This window comes from Dermacentor variabilis, chromosome 3 (genome assembly GCF_050947875.1).
Source record: "Dermacentor variabilis isolate Ectoservices chromosome 3, ASM5094787v1, whole genome shotgun sequence".
Taxonomy (NCBI): Eukaryota; Metazoa; Arthropoda; class Arachnida; order Ixodida; family Ixodidae; genus Dermacentor; species Dermacentor variabilis.
In genome coordinates, this window is record NC_134570.1 from 130,790,045 (window position 1) to 130,804,844 (window position 14,800).

Here is a 14,800-nt window from a genome sequence, read left to right on the forward strand (position 1 = left end):
GATCACTACAGCGCTTTTGCGTCCGATGTCTTCGGCCTTGCGCGGTATGCGCGCAGCCTCACTACATACCCTACCCTTGGCGTAGTTCTTCACTGCCGTTCTAGAGTCACACAACACTGTAGTGCATCCGGGGTCGGAGACGGCCAAGGCGATGGCCACCTCCTCCGCCCGGTGCGCCTCTCGAGTCCGGACGCTCGCCACGGTCTTCGTTGCACCCGTCGATGCCCCGACAGCCACCTCCGCGTATGCGTCGCTGCTCCCTCGATACTCCGCCGCGTCCACGTAGATGGCGCCTTCTTCTCTGGCGTGGAGGTCCACGAGGGCCCTGGCCCTCGCCAACCTCCGCTCCTTGTTGTGCTCGGGGTTCACGTTCCTCGGGATCGGGCAGACCCTGAGCTTTCTGTTGATGCTATCCGGTATAGGTACGTCTTTCTGCTGCTCGCCTTCCTTCGGCTCGAGGCCAAGGTCCCGCAGTATCTTTCTTCCGGTTCTCGTTTCAGAGAGACGCTCGAGTTGCGCCGTTCTTTGTGCTTCGGCTATCTCGTCCAGCGTGTTGTGGACTCCCAGCGCCATGAATTTTTCGGTGCTCGTGCTCCCGAGGAGGCCGAGTGCTGCCTTATACGCCTTGCGTATGGTGGCGTTTATCTTCTTACGTTCGCTCGGCCTCCAGTTTTGGAAGGCAGCCACGTACGTTATGTGGCTAACTGCGAAGGATTGAACGAGCCTAGTCAGGCTCTCCTCCTTCATCCCCGCTCTTCTGTTGGACACCCTCTTCATGAGCCTCATTGCCGCGGCCGCTTTGCCCGCGAGCTTGTTGACCGTTTCACCGTTGACTCGGTTTCGCTGGATGAGCAGCCCGAGCACTCGAATCTTCTCGACCTCCGGTATTACTTGTCCTCCCGCTGTCGTGACCGTGATCTTGGGCCACTCGTACTTGACTTCCATATTCTTTATTTTCCTGCCCGCTCCTGTCAGTGGAATCACCAGCAGTTCTGACTTGGCCGGAGAGCAAACGAGTCCAGACCCGCCCAGCTGCTCCTCGATGGCGTTGACCGCTTCTTGCAGCGTTGTCTCGATATGTCCGTCGCTTCCTCCCGGTACCCATAGCGTAACGTCGTCGGCGTAGATGGTGTGCCGGACTCCTGCTACTCTCTCTAGCCGGTTGGCCACCCCGATCATCACGAGGTTGAAGAGAAGCGGGGAGATCGCCGAGCCCTGCGGAGTTCCGACGCTGCCCAGCTTCTTCTCTTCGAGCTGCAGGTCTCCCGCACAGATTTCGGTGGTCCGTTCCGTCAGGAAGTCTTTGATGTACTGGTATGTCCTTCTGCCCATGTTTAGTCTGGATACTTGGGCCAGGATAGCCGAGTGCCTCAATTTATCGAAGGCGCTCTGCAAGTCCAGCCCGAGTATGGCTCTGTTGTCCTTGGTGCCCGTCGTATCGTCGATGATCTCATTCTTCAGTAAGTAAGATCATGGCGTCTTGCGTCCCGAGCTTCTTCCGAAACCCTATGATGGAATTAGGGTAAAGCTCCGATTCTTCCAGGTAACGCTGCCACCTGTGCATGAGAACGTGCTCGAGGACCTTTCCCACGCACGAAGTCAGCGAGATCGGCCTGAGGTTCTCTATGTGGGGCGGCTTGCCAGGCTTGGGGATGAGGATCGCCTTGGCTGCTTTCCATTGCTTGGGCAGCCTTCCTTCTTGCCAGCACTTGTTGTAGAAGTTCATGGCCCCTTCGTTGAGGTTCTTGAGCGCTCTGTTGGTCACTCGATCGGGACCCGCGGCGGACTTGCCATTGAGATCCTGCAGGGCAACTCTGACTTCCCATGTCTGGATGTCTCGATCTAGCGTCTCGTTCTCGTTGCCTTGGTAATCCGGGTGTCTTTCCGTGGGGGTGGTCGGTAGGTACTTGGCGTCCAAGCGCCCCTTGACCTCGTCCTCCCCGTGTTCACAGATTGCCTTGTGTAGGATTCTGGCCAAGATGTTGTGTTGGTGGCCCTTGGTCTTGGTTTCGTCGAGGAGGTGCCGCAGCATGTTCCACGTCTTGCCCTTGTGCATCTGTCCGTCGGCTTCGTTGCAGGCCTCGTTCCACTGTTGGGTGCATAGTACCCTGCAGTGGACCTCGATCTGCCTGTTGAGCTCGGCGATCTTCTTCCTTAGACTTCGGTTGGTTCGTCGCTTTTGCCACCTCGCCTTTATGGACTGCTTGGCTTCTATCAGGTGGGCCAGCCGACTGTCCATCTTGTCTATCTGTTCGTCCGTCTCCAGCTCTTTGGTGGCTCCTTCCATCGTCTCAACGACGTTGGCCACCCATTGCTCGATGTCCGTAATGTCCAGTTTCACCGCGGGTAGCGCATTTCGAAAGGCGTCCCAGTCCGTAATGCGATGCTTCCTTATGCCGTTGTTGCCTTGGCCTTCGAGCGGTACGACGACCCCCACGATGTAGTGATCGCTTCCCAGCTCTTGGCCCGTGTTTCTCCATTTTGCTTCTCTCGATCCTCCGTCGGTTTTGACGAAGGTAAGGTCCGGAGTGGTGTCTCTCGTAACCGATGTGCCGATCCTGGTGGGAAAGGCCGGATCCGTGATTAGGTTCAGTCCCACGTTGGTGGCGTCTTGCATGAGCTCTCTCCCCTTGACCGTCGTTCTGTGGTAGCCCCAGTCTTCGCTCGGAGCGTTGAAGTCTCCGCACACTACGAGCGTATTGCTTCCCGCGACTGAACTCGCTTTGTGGAAGAGCAGATGGGCAGCGTTTTCTAACTGTATGTGAAAAGATTTTCAGGGCCCCTTTGAAAGCTTCCGGCTTTTCATCCTTGATAAGTCATAGGGAGCAAGCAACTCCGAGGACAAAATTTGTACAACTAACGTCACTCGTGAGGAGAATGGCGCAGTGCCACCTACACAATTGGAGCGATAGTCTTCTCTTTTTTTTTCTCTTATACATTTGCGAGGCTAGTATATTGAGCACTTCGTTGCTGCTAATCCTGCGAGATACGATGTGGGAAATTGTGTGGCGTAATTGTTGCGACATCGCTGTTGGAAGTGACGCCGTTGATCCTTTCTTTGTTGTGCTGCACTAACCGGCTGATTCTGGGCGCATCCTCAGTTTTGAGTATGTGTTTGCTTTAAGGTGGGTGATCATTATCGAATCTTCACCTCTTCTGTGCCGTCGACTCTTCTTTCACGAGCATGAAAAAAAAATTGCTCTCCAACTTATCGTGGTCTCGTCAAGAACAATGTCTATGAGGTGCACATATTGTCAGCCTCATACAGTATTGTTTGTACGGGTACTGTATTGTTTTTTTCTATCCTTCAAAATACATGCACAGACTCCACCACGCTCTTGGAGTCTGTATGGAACAAAAAAAACTTGGAATGATTGTCGAGCGCTGTTGTTTTACGATAGATCAGTGATTAAAGCACCCAGCGGGGGTAAATGTGATTTTTCAGCACCATTGGCGATGGTGAAACGGAGTATGACTAGGCGGCCTGACGACAAGAAAAACACATCGATGACGGCAAACAGTCGTCGTCTGCGTAACGGAATATATGGACGGAGGGACGCACAAGGCTAACCCAGTTTCATGCACTTAACTGGTGTCATAGTAAAAGCCCTTGCAGATGTGTGCACATCTGAGAAATTTCGGAATTCGGAATTCCTGTTGGTTTGATAGCTTGGTACGTCTACCCTCTCCGATATATCCGACGCATGTTTCTCTATCCGGTGCTTGCCCTGATGACGGCGGTGCATCGCGACGGCCTTTAAGGGCTGCGTTGTTGGCTATCCTTAGTGACCACTCGTCACTGGTGCCGGAATCCGGCGGCACGTTGTCACAGACGCCGCAGTCATACGACTATATCGGAGCTCCGACGCAGGTTGCGTGTCTGGCGATGGAGCTTCCTTTAAAAACTTAGCTGCAAAATAAGATCGGTTGGATCTGGTCTGTATGCGCGTCCTTCAGGAACCCCTGTGACGTGAGTAGGATTCCACTCATCATCGGAGGAGTTTCAAGGATCGTATTCGTCATTGTATAGCGGCCCATTTCAAGTCGCACCTACCTAGTTAGCCAAGTTGGTGTCAAACGCGTTCATTGAAGCGAGGCACACACGACTATTTGCCCTTACATGGTGACCCAAGTTAACATCAAAGAGGTTCACTGGAAACCAGCACAGACAGAGGGGCACATGCCTTCAAGTCGGCGTCATAGAGTTTCTTCCAGCAGCGGTACCTGCCCAGTCCCGTGCCTACAGTGACCCATGCCGGCGTTAAAGAGGTTCGTTGAAGAGTTGCACGTATGCACACATTTCCACATACTCAGTGACCCAAGTTAGTCGGACGGTTTGTTTCGAACCCTGTTACACCAGCAGAGTTGCTCGATGTGCAACCGATTCCACCACTGAATACTCAGTGACCTAGGTAGGCGGGAAAATGGTTAGACATATATGTATGTTTGTATGTGTGCATTAACACACATACAAACATAGCCTTCGAAAAGTGCGTGAAGTACCGTAAAAATGCTAACACATTAAAACTTGGATAATTGGGTAGTCCACGGTCTAATGGTTAGCGCATAGGGCTGCTGTGTAGAGGGAAGAAGGTTCAAAACCAACTATCGGAACATCTTGGGGCACTCGGTATGTGGCCCTGGGTATGAGCCACTCTTTAGTGAACATCTTTGGGTCATTGAGTACACTGGCTCATTAAAACTTCCTTCTGGGCGAGTTCATGCATACTTGATTAAGTAACAGCACAAACACATGCAACCACAAAAGAACAAGGACGGGACACAAGCGCTGTGTCTCGTCCTTGCTCCGTTGTGGTTGCATGTGTTAGCGCTGTTACATTTGTCAAATCGGGTATATATGTCATTGGGTATGTGGCACTAGGTATCTGCACCTGTTCAAAAAACCCGTTTGATGTCAACTTGGAGCACGGGTATCGGCCATTTGGTCTGCGCCGCTCGTCGACGAAGTTTGACAAAAACTTTTGTCACTGGGTATTGCCACTATTGAAGCGCCACTATATGCGGCTCTTCAATGAACCTCTTTGATGGCTGCTACGGTAACTGGCTATGTGCCACTACGCGTGTTCCGCTCTTCTACTAAAAAAGAAACATCCGCTCAAATTTCTCCGTTACTCTGCCGAACCAAACCCGTACCACACACGGACTTCGTGGCGACCCTCTAGATGGCGCAGCGTGTGCAGTGGTATTTGGGAGTTGGAGCCCAGCTGTGGTACTTGTTTTGACGTTGGCAGTATGGTATGTCGCTACACTGCATCAATGATCACGCATTAACGTCAACATTCGTCGGAAGATGGGTTGTGCTGGAATTTTTTTTTTATATCTGTAGTGCCCCATCCGCAACAGAGGCATATGCGTCGAACGCGGCCGCTTGATACCAGGGATATTGGGAGTTTGCTACGTTGATTCAAGTGGGCTGTTGGGAATAAAACATTATGCATAATATATCGAGGTATCGCGTGGCATTGTGGTTGGCAGTAAGAGTGTCACTTCGTGTTTCTGCTGATGTATCCGTAACGCTTCGGGATTCATGGATGGCATGCGGATTGCGCAGCAGGTCTAACAAGGAGGCTATCACTAACAGTGACATCGTTATCAATGGTTTCTGCAGTAATTCATTTTTTTGAATGAAAGTACACTAAGTAATATTGACATGACACCAGGAGGAGCCAACTTCAGCTCGTAGAGGCTTGTAAGGTGCCTATGGGGGTGCAAAATAGGATTGAAATTAAATTCTGGAGTTTCAGTGCAAAACCATGCTCTGCTTATGACGTGCCCCGTAGTGCGGGACTGCGGATCAATTTTCATCATCTGTGGTTCTTTACCGATCACTCAATGGACAGTTCCATGGTCATTGCACTTTGCCCCTTTCGAAATGCGGTGGGATTCGGGTCTGCGACCTCTTACTTAGCAACACAATGCCATATCCACTAAGCTCCCGTGGTGGGTAAAGACATGCACTAGCCTCTGAGCTGTGCAGAAGCCGTATTGCGGCTTTCCATAGTTTAGACTCTTTTACGTAGACGCCTCACCAATAACTTGTCTTTATTCCCGGGCTATCTGCTCATTTGCAAGGCCAAAGTACAGCGCCTCTCAGGGTTCAAAGAAATAGGCCAACAGATACGTGAGAGGTGTCCTATTAAAAAAAAAGTAAAGCACATACTCGAAGAAATTCGCGTCGATACTACAAGTAGGGAACCCTCTTTGTAATCACGACCTTCAGGACGGTGCCGGTGCCTAAGCGGCGAATTCCTCACGTAATGATGCTCGGGTGGCCGGGCGGTAGGCATTCGAAGAGGTGCAATTATGGAAAGTTGTAAGACAAACGCTCTATAAGGCCCACAACACTCTTGCACACCAGCTCGCTTGCCAACGTTCAGCTGCGTTCAACTAAACAAACAAAAGCAAAGAAAGAATAAAGAATAAAAGTAGTGAAAGACAGGCGGGAGCCCGTAGCGGAGAAAGTTCAACATTGCTGGCGCTCTCCTGTAATAAATGATGGCGAGCTTGTCGACATGCCTTGGCGCTTAATGACTGCCACGGCTCACGGAAAGCATGGCAAAATACCTTGCTGCTTTCATGCTGGTGCATCCAATAATCGACATTTAAGTTATTCAAATCTAACGAAGGCATCTTTGAGGGACGACTGAAGACAAGCCGCCAGGGAGAAAAGTGATGCCTTTGCCACACCAGCTCGCACAAATTTGCACGTGAAATCTGTGTAGTTATAAAGTGCACTCGTAAGTCTCTCAAACGTTTAGTACGAAAATGTATCACCTTGTTTTGATTTGCTAATATCGCCTGTTTCTATAGCCGACAGACAGAGATCTATCTGAGAATATTTTTATCGTTGCATTCCAGCAGGTAGACGGATATCTCGGTACACTTCTAAAGGCTGCATTCTCTTATACACGCACTACTCTTATTTTTTCTTCGTTTAATACACCTGCGGTGGATTACGGTAGACCACTTTTGCACACAAGCTTTCCTGAGAGAGGAATGCTCACAACGATGGGCATGCGCCCACATGTATGCCCTGAACTAAACAGCTACATAGGTAATTTAGTGAATTGCCTTGATATGATTAGTTTAAACGTTTGTATTGCTTCGTTACGAAAGCACACTTATGAGTTTTCACAAGAGCGATTTCTAAATAAGTACGTCATTGAGGAAACATAATTAAATTGTTTGAACTGTAAAATTGTCGAAATGGCCACGCAGTCCTGAGAGTGCCTTGAACGTCTACCTTGACATCGTTGAAAACAGATAACAAGGCAGCCACTATTAGGTAAGAGCTCAATGGGGGAGCCCTGGTGTACTTGGGTGTGACCTGTGCGCCCACGTTTTCTTGGGAGTGTCCAATGTCCAGGAGGAAATGATTGACTTAACGTACTCTAGTCCATGAGTTAGCGGTGTGCGTGATTGTTCAATAAGTTGCTTGCGTGCACTGACAAAATCGAGTAAATGTTGTCGAGACATTGGCACGAGCGACGTTCCTTAGCTATTAATGTAGACAAAAAAAATCCTCGACACCGTATATTTTGATATATATTAGGTCGGACGGAAGAAATAAAGAAGGCATCTAAAATTGCAATTTTCAGATGTCGATCCCGATGATAGTGCTGCTTGAAAGCGTGGTCCCTTGCCGTGGATATGGGCCACATTTAGGTATGTGCCGCTCTAGAATGAACCTCTTTCCTACCAACTTGGACAACTGCTATGCGTAAGGGCCCCTTGGGTCACCGGTTATGTGTAACTGCATATGTCACACTGGAGCCACTGGGTATATGTCACTGAGACAGCTGAGTATCTGCCGCTAAAGTCACTACCAGGCCCAAGGTATTCGACACTGAGTATACCTCTCGGTATATGCAACTGGGTATATGACGTCAGCTTATGTCACAGGACCTCACAAGAATAAACGGCTACGTACTTGCACGTATATGTCAACTAGAGCTGACTGATTTTTTTCTGTTTAGATGTCGATTGCTAGAAGCTTTTTTTTTTTTTGAACGCCATGAGAGCTTCAGCGTTCTCAGTAAAACTTTATTAGCCCTTTACACACGCACACGCACACACGCACACACACACACGCGCGTGCGCGCGCGCACGCGCAAATAACGGCTGCCTAAAATTACTTCGCTATCTTTTATTAAGGCGAAAGCATTAAGTATCGAATACCTCCAATGGTCTGGAACAGCGTGCGGTACAGAACGTCATGTGAGCTCGCCTCGCGCAGACACGCGCTCGTTCCACTGCTCGCGTGTTCGTCGTCGTCTTCTTCCACAGATGGATCCGATGCTGCTCAGCATGCCAGAAAAAAAGGCACAGGCAAATCACATAGAGTAAATTCAGGCATTCGAAGCGACACCTTAAGGTGGGGGTGGAATGCACGACCTTTGGTGCTAACTAAAGCGAAGTTAATTAAGGTAGAGTCAACTAAGGCACTCGAACCCATAATCTTTGATGGGAGAAAACAAACAATAAGCAGTAACAACGCATTCGAATGAGAATTTCAAGTAATTGAAACAATGTCTTGAGCGCGCAGGCTTTTGCCTTCACCCTCTTTGGCGAATCCTAAAGTGACTGTCAACTTTATCGTTGTATGACATTCGTTTTCTTTTCTTTTAATTTACTCACAATGTGATTTCGGGTCTCTGTGTGTGCCTATTGTCGTTATTTGTCTCGCCAAATGTTGTTCGGAGACCTTGGACTTGGAACACGAGCACGCCAGTTTTAAAGGCATAAGCCGCCACCATCACAGCATATTCACTGATTATATTAAGCAAGCAAAGAGAACAAACGCCATCAATTCGTTGAAGCGTTTTAGGGAGAGAGGTGGTTACATGGTACGCACAGGACAGATCTGAACCCCCCCCCCCGTCCTTTTTTTTTACCATTAAACCCTTTTTCTCTTATTGTTTCCCGTAGGCTCAAAAACGAAAAAAAATAAGTACAGTAGCGAAATCATAAATCTCATGTTTCTTGCGCCTTAGCACGGAAAGCGCTACCATCTAAGCTCTCTCGGCGACGTACGCAAAGTTACAATTACACGCCTTTCTCGCATAGACGTGAACGAAGAACTCGCGATTACCTTCGCAAACGGTAGAGACGCATCGACAGTTCCTCAATTCCAATTCTAGAGCTCAACAACAAGATCCCGCTCCAAGGACTGACTATACCGTCGATAGCTACCCGACTGTCGCGACTTTGTTCGGCGAATACGCTTCTTTTCCTTTATTTTTTTCGGCCGTCATTTAGACGCCAATTGGCCTTCGAGGTGCCAACCGCGATTACCCTCCCGCTCAGCCACGCAGCTCAACGCCCTCGAAAACCACCAACTTCGCCATATAATGCAGCTTGGCGCGTACCAGTGCATCGCCGAGCGAGTCGAGAATGTACGCGTACGTACAAGAAAACGAAAACTTCAGTTTCCGTTTTCCAACAGCATTCGATTGTAATCTGCGCACTGCCTCGGGCTACACTCTACCATCTCGTCCATCCCTAGCGGTAAGCCGAGTCGTTCCAGATTCCGGCCGTGCGATGAAGCGTCACTTCGCCGTCCTCCCCGGGGCGCATCGACGCAGTGTGGCTCGAAGAGGACGCGCTGGAACGTCCGCTTCGCGCCTTCGCCGTTCCCTTGTCTCAGAGTCTGGGGCCACCGCCGCCAGCCTTGGCTACGAAGGCGCCCTCGAGCGTTGGCGACACAAAACAAGTCAGGAACGTCTTTGAAAAAAAAACAACAACAACAAAGAAAAGGCGGGGAACGAAACAAATGCAGGACGTCGCCAAAAGGGATGGGGGAAATGAGAGAGGACGAAAGTGTGCTTAGGAGACAAATGAGATATGTGTGCGGGGCGACAAAAATAAGAAGTAACTGCCACGCGGCTCCGCGAGGACGTCGGTCGCCGTCGCATTTATCCTTTTCTTTCGCGCAGAACGATCGCGGTGCGCCTCTTGCATATTTTCGACGACGTTTATCTCGCTGGCGCCGGCAGCCTGCTCCTGTGTAGTTCTGCGCCACGGCACGTATACCCATTTGGAGTGTCGGTGTACCTGAAAGGAGAATGACTTCTTTCTCTATCACTTTTTTTTTCTTTGTGAGTGGCACGCTGTTCGTGCGAAGATATAATTCGCTATAACGCAACTAAATGCGCGTGCTACGCGGTTCTTGCTACTGCAGCGATTCTGCATGCCTAGCGATTATTTGAAGCTGCCTACGTGAGTGGTTCAGAGCAGACTGCTCTTTTTTTTTCCTACCTCGGCGCCTTGCGTAACAGAATCGACATTGATTTTGCGACGCCCAAGGGATAACTTAAAGGCTAAGAATTCAAGGAAAATGCGTTCTTAACCTTCGTCTTCAAACGTAGTTGCCAGTTAATCAATTGCCGGTTGCGTGGATGAATTTTTCTGCTTACATTACACCTTCAAGGGCGAACATTAACTACCGCTGTTATTAGAAATCTCCGATCACTCTGCACTAGTGGATGCCCCAAAGCCACACTATTCTGTGCTAAATTGAAAGGCGACAGACTTGCTAATGCTATTTTGATTTCTTTTTCTTTTTTTTTTCATCTATGGGAGTCCCCCTGACAGTGTCTAACTTTTGGGGCTTCCTGTGTAGTACTAATTTTGTATACAATTCTTTGGAAAACTGACATCCTTAATGAATAAACATGAGCTTAAACTTGAATATGCGTCTCCAACGCAACGAGATGCCTATCCGAGAGAGTGAACTAGACCAATATGAGAGAGAGAGAAAGAGAAAAAGTCAGCTTTTACTGACACCACCCTGAGAAGCAGGGTGTCCCAGTGCTTGCAGTATTGAATTCTGCGGCCCTCGAAGGGAGTCGCCTTGGGGCATGCCCATAGGATACGTGGCGGAAATTATGCAACGGCAGATCCGCTCTACCCTTGCATAACTCGCATTGATCGTCGTATTGCCCTGGACAGAACCTCCTGCAGGCCATCGGGTTCTGATACATGTTTGTTTTCAGGAGGCGCCAGGCCACCACTTGTCTCTTGGTTATCTCGGCATGAGCTGGCGCGTAGCGGGCCCTTCCCCGCGGATGGTGATCGGGGGATTTCTTTGTACTTAACCATGCAGTCTGTTATTTATTTATTTATTATTTATTATTTATTATTACCTCAAAGGCCCCAGTGTGGGGTATTACATGAGGGATGGGTGACCACTTCAGTGGAATGTGGACTCAATGGCAGCCTTGAAATGATGTGGATTGGAGTGGTGCACGGCGTGGGCGGGAAGGTCATTCCAGTCCCGGGCAGTCTTCACAAAGAAAGAATGTAGGTGCGCAGTGGTCCGGGCAGGCGGAGGATACACAGATTTTTCATGACATAATCGGCAAGACTGGCGGTGTGCTGGAATGACGGCTGGAGTACTAGGAGCAGAATGATAAAATTTGTGATAAAGGCACAGTCTGAAAACATGACGCCTTATATCTAGATTGGAAATTCCTGCTTTTAATTTTAGCTGAGAGACACTAGTGTGGTAAGAATAATAAGAATAAATATAGCGAGCTGCACGATTCTGAACTGCTTCTAGAGTGTTAGAAAGGGTGGTTTGGTGTGGGTCCCAAACAGAGCATGCGTATTCTAGCTTAGGTCTGACAAAAGTAAGATAAGTTAGTATCTTTAGGGATGGTGGTACGAAGCGCAAGTTGCGGCGGAAATAACGAAGCGTGCGATTGGCTTCGTTAGTGATGTTCGTAATATGAGGGGACCAAGAAAAGTTATTTGAGAGTGTAAGGCCTAGGTACTTGCATGACTCCACTGATGATATTTCCGAGTTGCAGAGAACGTACTTAGGAGTATGGTGAATGTTCCGTCGATGAAAAGGTATTAGTAAAGTCTTTGTAGTGTTCAGTGACATTAGCCACATGCTGCACCACAAGGTAACTTTGTCTAGATCATCTTGCAATGCGTGGTTGTCGGTATCAGCTAGGATTGGGCGATAAATGACACAATCGTCAGCAAAAAGGCGAATGTTAGATGTGAGATTAGCCGGTAAATCATTAATATATATAAGGAATAGGAGGGGCCCGAGAACTGTGCCTTGGGGTACACCGGAGAGAACAGGGCTTTTAGAGGAGGAGTGGTTGTTAGCATACACAAACTGTTGTCTGTTAGTTAAGAAATTTCGTATGCAGTTCAAAACAAGGGGATTAAGGTGCAAGCGAGAAAGTTTAAGGAGTAGTCGTTGATGCGGAACTTTGTCAAACGCCTTTTCGAAATCTAAAAAGAGGGCATCAACTGGAATGTTTTGATCAAGGTTAGAGCTTATGTCATTTATAAAGAGTGCTAATTGGCTATCACAAGATAAACCTTTACGGAAGCCATACTGGTTAGGGTGGAAGAAACTGACAGATGTTAGGAATGAAGCAATGTGGGAGTAAAGCACATGTTCCATCAATTTCGAACAGACGCTAGTTAGAGAAATTGGGCGGTAGCTACTACATGATGATGAAGGACCTTTCTTTGGGACTGGAATAACCTTACCCACTTTCCAGTCATCCGGCACCACTCCTGATGATAAGGATTGCTGAAAAATGTGACATAATATCTCGCTTGTTACATATTTAGTATTTTTTAAGACTTTAGAATTAATACCATCGATGCCAGGTGAAGACGACAGCTTTAAGGAATCAATGCATTTCCTGATTCCATCAGAACTGAAGGTGATTGCGGGCATGGTATGGTAACTGAAAAGTGGGAATTCAGGAAGTTCACCTTTAGGCTCATTCGTAAACACGGAAGAGAATGCATGATTAAGCGCTTCGGCGATTTCCTGATCAGGAATAGGCTTATTTTTCTCGTCGCACAGAGCAAGTGGTTGCGAACGCTTTGGATTTATAATATTACAGAATTTTTTGGAGTTATTTCGCAGGATGTTTGGTAGGGTAGTCGAAGAAAAGGAGCGTTTTGCTTGACTAGCAAGGGATAGGTACGTTTTTTCAGCGGTGTAGTATTTCTGCCATGCGCACTCAGAGTTGGAATGCCTAGCAGCGCGGTAAAGCCTTTTCTTTTTATTGTTGAGACGCTTTAGTGTCGTATTAAACCAGGGTGATGAGTGCTTTTCAGTTACAGTGATAGTAGGTATGTAAGTTTTTATCAGCTCATGCATTTTATTTTTGAAAAGAAGCCAGTTAATTTCAACAGAACGTTCTAAGAAACCGGTAAAGAACGAGCTGGCAAATTCCGCTAGTTTAATATTCATATCAGTATAGTTGCCTTTGTCGTAAAGCGTAATAGTCTTTCTAGTTTTAGTGAAGGCAGGGATGTCGCTTTGGAACGAGGTATGTAGCACTGAATGATCGCTAAGGCCAGGTAAGTGCGTCAGTGGTGAAACATTATCGGAGTGAGAAGTAAGGATGAGGTCTAATATGTTAGAAGACTTATCATTGTGCCGCGTGGGGTTACTGACAATTTGTGTTAAGCCAAACGTAAGGCACGTATTAAGAAAATCACTTTCGACATTGTTTTTTGACGTTGTTTCAGCTATATTGAACCAATTGATGGCAGGGAAGTTGAAATCGCCGAACAGCATGATGGGTGATTTGGGATAAAGTACTGTTACGGTGTGAAGCACCTCATGGAAGTCAGCTACGAAAGAGCTGTTTGCGTCGGGTGGACGATAGCATGTACCGATAACAACGGCTGGGCGGGAAGCGTTGCTTATCACAAAGACAATTTCTAAGGGCGTTGTTACTGTTATTTCAGCACACTGAAGACATTCGTGTGCGCATATCAGTACGCCGCCCCCCCTTTTTGTGGGATCTGTCGCGTCGGAATATAGAAAAATTTGGAAAATGTGAAAGAATTTCTGCATTATTAATAGACGGATTAAGCCAAGTTTCAGTAAGAAGGACTATGTTCGATGCCGTTGTACTGAGCAGGCTTTGAAGGGCATCAAGTTTGGGAAGAATTTATTTATTTATTTGTAAAATACCTTACAAGGCCCCTTCTTGGGGATTGAGTAAGGGGGGCATACAATCAAGTACATACAATTAACAACAATAACAAGTGAGAACAGCAGCCAAGTGCACAGCCTAAAAGTCATGAAACATATTAGCTACAGAATACTGCGAATATTGGTGTAAAGAAATGAAAGGGAGTTATAGGGATGGTTATTGGGATGGTTGTTGCGACGGTCGGATGCTAGGAACCCGGTGATCGAGCGACTACCTTATCGGAACTATGGTCGTATGTGTAAGGTGTACTTCCCATTAGTAATTTGTCGTGGCGTAGTTTGAAGGGTCTATTTTGCGCTTTGGCAAACTGAACTAGGTGTCTTCTAGCAGTTAGCGTGTTAGAAGAGTAGTCTTCCGAGATCCGATATTCAGTTCCTTTTAGTTTTTTAGCGCATGACAACACGCGTTCTTTTTCTGTTACTATTAAAGCGACCTAATCTGTGTGCTCTTTCTATGTCTAAAGGTTCAACGGTGGTGTTAAGTTGTGTACTGCAGTGTTGAATCACTAGGGCTTCGGACGCAGCCCATCTTTCATTTTCAGTGTCTTTCAAACCAAAAAATACTAGATTTGATCTTCGCGCTCTATCTTCCGAGTCATTAAGTTTAGCCTGAATAGACGCAATCTGATTTGCACTCTGTTCGGCGAGCGTCCTGAGCTCGTCGACCTCTTTTTTTACCGCGATAAGTGTTGAGCAGTCTTCTTCTATCTTAGTTAGTCGTTTTTTTATCTCATCAAAAGATTTGTCGCTCTGGGACAACTTTTGCTTGATCGACTTCATATCATTTAATAATGA